This window comes from Haemaphysalis longicornis, unplaced genomic scaffold, assembly GCF_048455015.1.
Source record: "Haemaphysalis longicornis isolate Haplotype H1 unplaced genomic scaffold, Haemaphysalis longicornis Haplotype H1 scaffold_7, whole genome shotgun sequence".
Classification (NCBI taxonomy): domain Eukaryota; kingdom Metazoa; phylum Arthropoda; class Arachnida; order Ixodida; family Ixodidae; genus Haemaphysalis; species Haemaphysalis longicornis.
Window position 1 is genome coordinate 146853702 of NW_027526422.1, and position 6437 is coordinate 146860138.

The 6437-nt window shown below is 46.3% G+C and overlaps 1 pseudogene; it reads left to right on the forward strand.

The window, feature by feature from the left end:
* Window positions 1-3137: 3137 nt before the first annotated feature.
* On the forward strand, window positions 3138-4435 carry LOC144146589 (uncharacterized; annotated as a pseudogene).
* The last annotated feature ends 2002 nt before the right edge of the window (window positions 4436-6437 follow it).

Here is a 6437-nt window from a genome sequence, read left to right on the forward strand (position 1 = left end):
GGCGACATTCCGATTCCAAGCAACTGCAGGCCAGGAATGACGTGTAATACCTCTCGCCACATAGTTGTCAGCTTTCAACACTGCCGCAATCTTTTTGATCAACTGCTCAAGCCAGCTTGTTGTTCAGCCTCGGTGCTTTAGTAGGTAGTGTCGTAGCTTTTTCCATTTATATACTGGGATGGAGCCGCCGCTGGCGCTTCATTTCTGGCATTTCTTCATTTGTAAAAGTGCTCCCTTAGCTCAGCTGGCTTGGTTCCTCTTATGTCGTTTAGGCGCCGGCAGGGGACTAATTGAAGTTCTTCCTCGCACAGGAAGTTCCCAGCCTACACTGACTCCGAAGCGGAATGTCGCTCCCAAGCAGAGCGCTGCCGCATGTGTACACACTAAAGCCTTACCATCCTTTGTCGTTAAACGTCACGCAGAAGCCAATTTTTCAACGTTAATTTTATTACCTTAATGCTACCCTGACCTGACTTTCGGCCTGAATTTTCGAGTTGCTGCAAAATTAACTCTTAGACACATTTTGATATCTTCCCCGTTAGCAGGGCCTAAAATCGAGAACGAGAAACACGTGCACAAAAAATTGCTGTAGCATTGTTCGCACACGTCAAACGCTCGTATTTTGTAAGGCCACGCTGAAGTGTTGTTGTTGAATAAGCATAAATACACCATTTCAGGTGGTGTTGCCGTTAGTTCTCACGAGCGGCATTTCGCCTAGTATTGACACTACCGGATTATGCCTAGCTGTCTCTTCCTTTAATTCCACGGCACCGTTCATAAACCCATTACGTACCTGAAAAGAAGCTTACTTGCGAGAGCTTGCTTATACGATGTTCATAAAGGTGACGTAATTTCTTTTGGCCTTTATGGCGAGATTTCTCAGAGTTCTCTCATTGCCTTATTGTTCGGCAGTGGGCACTTTTATTTTAGATGATGAGACCTCTGAAACCGTTTTTTTTCGTGCTGTTGCAGGTGTCTTCCGAGACGGCATGGGCTCGTATGACAATTTGTACCGCATGCTGTCCGCACTGTGTCTTGTCTTTGGCTTAGTTATGTTCACTTTTACTGCATGTGGAGAACGAAACGCAGCAAGATCAACGGACTTAAAAACGTGAAGCACAAATATTAAATGGCCTAAAATACAGCGGCAGTTTTTTTAGCAGTGTGGCTTTACAAGCAAGAGCTAAGTAATCTGCTAGCGCTACTTTTTAAAAATAACGGATACTGTTTTTATTAGTTCGGTAGTCTGATCCTTTAAATTCGTTTCATCCCCCAGAAAATGTCTTGTTAAGCAGGTGGGCATTTAAATACAGGAGATATTCAGAATAGTACTACAATCTAGGGTGAGGCCCAGGATGGCATATATTTCGTCTTTCTCAGGATACAGGGAGAGAGATATTAACTTTAATGAAGACCAGCGACGTTAGCTCAGGCATCGCGCTGGCTTGCTAAGCTAGGTGATAGAGGAAAAACAAAGAGCAAAGAAAAAAGAGAAAAGAATGTGAACACGGAAAGATGTCATTTGATTCACTCAAAATTTTCCTTCGCAAAACTTTGTCCCGTTCTGTGCTCCGAAGAAATTTCAAGAGAGCTTTTATTGCTCGTATAGCCTGACTGAGGCCCGACCAAGGACCAAACACAGCCCTCAGTTCAAGTTCCGCACCAAGCTGCCTGCACAACGATTTGAGTTTTTCTGTGCAGGGTGTACTTTGGACACACGCATACATAATGAATGTCTTCTGGTGAGTCACATGTGGAACAAAGAGGTGAGGATGCCTGCTGGATTTTGTACATTTAATGTCCCGTGTAGGCCACATTCAAGTGCAGCCTATGCAGAATGGCTTCCTCGCGCTTGCTAAGCCCAGGTGGCATTCTGAAGGTGTGTTTGGGATCAATCACGTGAACAGGTGCGTCTCAATCGTGTTTCTACCAAGGCGGTGGAACACTAACGAAGCCACAGTTGCTCGACGAGGACTTTGTGAAGGGGGCGGACGAGCACGCCATGGCTTTCATGCATGCCATACCCAACACAGTGCAGTACAGGACTAAACACGAGAAACACCTGTTTGCGGTGATCTACCAGTTGAGTAAGGCTACCGCGTCTCGCACCCTGCCTGCCTCGAAAATCCACTAGCCCGACCTGTTGCACTCGCTTCAGCAACCCCGCCTAAAACCTGGTGGGACGGGAGTGGAAGTCGAATAAATGAACAGCACTTATCGAGCTCAGTTGAGGAATGACGATCGCGTAGTCTGTTCCGTATACTTCGACAGACTGATGCGCGCCATTGTCAACGTCCTGCGCAACACCGGGATATCCCCTTTCGGGCGTTATGTAGTGGTCGACTAATTTAATCACATCGAATTTGAGCACCGCGGGTCCGCACACGCGCACATCATTCTGTGGCTCGATAATTCTCCCAAGGAAGAGCTCTCCACGCAAATGCCAGTGGCTCTACAAAGGGCCACTGCCCCACGTCCTGCCTACACTTTGTACTTGAAGAGGGAGCGAACGGAGGGGCACCAACACACCCACACCTGCCGCAAGAACAACAGCACCAAGTGTCGCTTTAACGCCTCCTTCATGCCCATTGATGAACCCGTAGCCTTTCCGCACTGTTCTGTCAGGCGCAGAACAAACACATCAAGAACCTCTGAAACAAGTACCAAGTCATGCAGCCGTTCCTGGAAACGACCAGATAATTATTTAATGGATCAGTTCTGGGAACATCGCGGCGCCGCAGATAAGGCAGAGTAGATTTCAGTTCTCCGAGCGGGTTCTCCTCATCCTACCGTCACGCTACCCCGTAATGCGTAGCAAAAGTGAGTAAAATACTTTAACCCATGGGTGGCGTCCGTCGTAGACTCAAACATGGATCCCCGTGTTTCGCCTACGTGGTAGAATATGTAAATAAGACCCACCGTGGCTTGTGGAATCCGAACCTGGCATTGCAAGAAATTGTCAAAGAGAAGGGCGGCATTGATTACAGGCAGGCACTGAAGCACCTGGGGTGTGAAGGTGCTCAATGAGATCGAGCGGTCCGCACAGGAGGATGCCTCGTTTGCTGAAGCTGGACATGTCGGGGGCCAGTCACGAAACTGTCTTTGTAAATAGTTCTATGGGAGTGGAAACACAGGCAATGCTCAAGGTCAAAACGCTACCCAAGGCCGAACTGGGAAACCTACCACGCAATATAATCCTTTGAATAGGAAAACCATACATGCACACTCTCAATGCGTATGTCTCCGATGGCCGGGTTAAAGGGTCGATAGTCATACTTCAATAGACCGAATGCGATACGCATGGGAAATCGCAACGCATATGGCTGCAGGATGTTGAGCTTGGCTCCAAAGTATCGACTGGAACCGTGGCGGCCGCAAAATCCCACCAGTTACCCAAGATTAACAGCAGCATACAGCGGAACTGGATGCCGATTGAAAGGCACTTGGTCACCTGCGTTATCGATAGAAGGTGGAAGATATCGGTGAGGAGGTCCCAGCTGCCTGTTGTGCAGACAAGTGCTACAACCGTTCATAAATCCCAGGATGGCATGTGTATTGATGTCGTGCAGTTTTACGCTAAGAATCCTCCACAAAAGCTGGTATGCCTGGCACTGAGTCGCGCTTCAGACATCAGCGGATTTACCTCACGAATGTTGACAATGACCTCACATTCTACCAGGGAAACCACAATAGGGACAGAAAGCTAGCGGATGAATTTTGTTGGTTGCAGTTCCACAAACTCGAAAACATCACAGCCAAGTGCTGCGCCATGAATGAACAGCCGCACTGCTTGTCGATCTCCGCACTTAACGGTTGTTTCCTCGCGGCAGATGCCAAGGACGTACATCACTATAATTTCCTGCGGCATGCCTCTGTACTTTGCCTTGCTGGAACCTGGATGAATCCTGAGCAACGTCTCCTAATCTTAAATTACCAGTACTGCTGTGGCACTCGCAGAGACCGCAAAAGAGCAGCAGGAGTGGCTATCTACTTGCGTATGGGTCTGTCAGCAATCCCCATCGAAGCCTTTCGTAAGTCTTGTGAAGTCAGGGATCTGTGCACCGCAAAGTTGGACAACGTCTTGCTGGTAGTGGCTGTCTACTTCTCGCCTACCGCGCTCACTGAAGACGTAGCGCGCTTTCTGTGTCTTGCGTCGATCTACACCTACCATCGATCTACACCAGTGTTTATGGTGGGAGACTTTAATGTAGACATAAAGTCAAACAGAAATGTGCTACCACTCATGTGCGAGACCATCCCGTTCCTCTCCCTCGTAACGCCTCTAGTCGCTGTCACCACCTCGCGAAATTCTTGCATAGACCTCGTCTTTCAGAACCAGCCACTGGTGCAGCAATTCGATCATATGTCCGTCCATTTTTCCGTCCACAAGGCCTTGTTCATGACAATCAAGGACTGGGAAAGCTCTGTTTCTTAAAGAAGGAGCAACATGTGACTAATTAAAGTAGTTTGAACCATGTATATATGTCTATCTGAAATTATTTGCCTCAAGATATTTTGTGCAGTCAAAACACCCAAACAGTTGCGCACAAATTTCGCATTAGGGAGTATCGTAATCGCCAGCCACTTCTTTTGCTTTTCGCCTTCAAAAGGAAAGGGGCCGCCGCATTCCACGAAAAGGAGGGCTGTGGCCACCATTTGGTGCCGCGCACACGCGTACGCTTAGGGCCATTGTTTCGTTTGGAAACACTGTATATTTTGTAAACCAAGATACCAGTGAAATAAAATTTGTCTTTCATGTACAACTCTACCCTCTAGCCAAACTGAAGTTGTTTGTTGTTGTTTTCTGCGCCATATGTAGTACGAGTGTGTAAGGGGTTAAGCGTCACAGGTGACATTAAAAATTTAAGGCATACCTGTATGTTTCTTAATCAATAAAGAACTACCTCGTAGTCAATAAGAATGCTTCCGCATTACCGATGGCGTCGCCGCATTGTGATCGAGACACATACAAGGTTGAATGCAGTGCATGCCTATGCAGCGGCGTCTAGATACGCCGATCAAACTGTTTTACAGCCTATTATAAAAAAATAAAATCGACAGTGAATAAGGTGAACAGTCAGTATACTATTGTGGTGCGAGACTTGAACGCAATAGTAGGAGCGAAGCAAGTACACTACGCGGAGTTGAAGACTTCGAAATCTGTAGTCGCAATAGCCGAGGGGATGTACCCATTCAATTTGCCGAAAGAAATTAATAATGAAATGAACCTAAGAATAATGAACACATCCATCTGCTCACAGTACACGGACATGCAAAAGCCAAAGCAGGGAAAATATAATTTAAGTCTGTTTCGTCTATATTGTGAGCAACAATCTTTTGGTTAACTATGTGTGTAGGTTATCTAGCACTTAATCTTCTTGTCACTACCATTATTTTAATCAACAGGTGGCCTAATGCTATCATGTGCTGCTTCTAGCCGTCGACATCATCATTCCTGGAGCTTGTGTTCTCTGCTGCCGCTCCGAATAGGTGCCCTTTCTCGACCGTGTCCGAGGCGTCTGCCATCTGCCTTTGACGCGCCACTCAATATTAACAGCCCAGATATTCTTCAGGCGCAGGGGTACTGACCAAGGTCAAGAGCAAAGATTATACGATGCCTAGGGCTAAGAATAAAAACGGCGAAACTAGTGAAAGGAAAGAAATTAAAACACGCAGTAAGAGACCGAGGGCCGCAGGTTTGATCAATGGTTCAGAACAAGTTCGCTATCTTTGCGGCAAAGCAATAAAGCGTAGACATAGCAAGTGACAACGTGAGGTAATCAGATTCAACTGTAGTTGTTATAAGGCGATTACCGGTAAAACAATCCGTTTAACTATCTCAGCGAGAGAAGCAGATTATAAATGGAGATATACAAAAGTGTCACAAGCTAAGCAGCAAAATAATTTCCGGGAGTCGTCAAAATTGAATAACAGAATGGTAACCGTGACATTCGCGCTTGCATAATGCTACAGTGACCGATGCCAATTGAAACGCCAAAAATCTAATGTGGTACATGTGACGGTGGGAAAAAATGGACACAATACCGGGCTGAATTAAGCAAAGTTTTAATTTAAAAAATTCAATCAATGTTTTCTTCGCTATTGCAATCATAGAATATCGAGCTAAAGTGTCATGACCAATACTAAGATCTCCTTTCGCATGGAGGTGTGGCTGTACTGTCGGGTCACAAAATGCTGGCAAGGCAAGCGGTGGAGCCCCCGATGACTTCGCAGCGGAAGGCGCTTTGGAAAGCCGGGCTGTTACCGAGAAGATTTCGTAGGCTGTGAACAAGAAAACAGAGTTATTCAGATATTTTTGATTTCATTTTTTTTGGTGTGCGAGTCTTTTACCTGATTGAAATTCACTCGTTAAGCATATGAGTTCTCTTTTGTGATTACAAACCTTTAAATTCTATGGAAGTACGCAAAGCTGCATG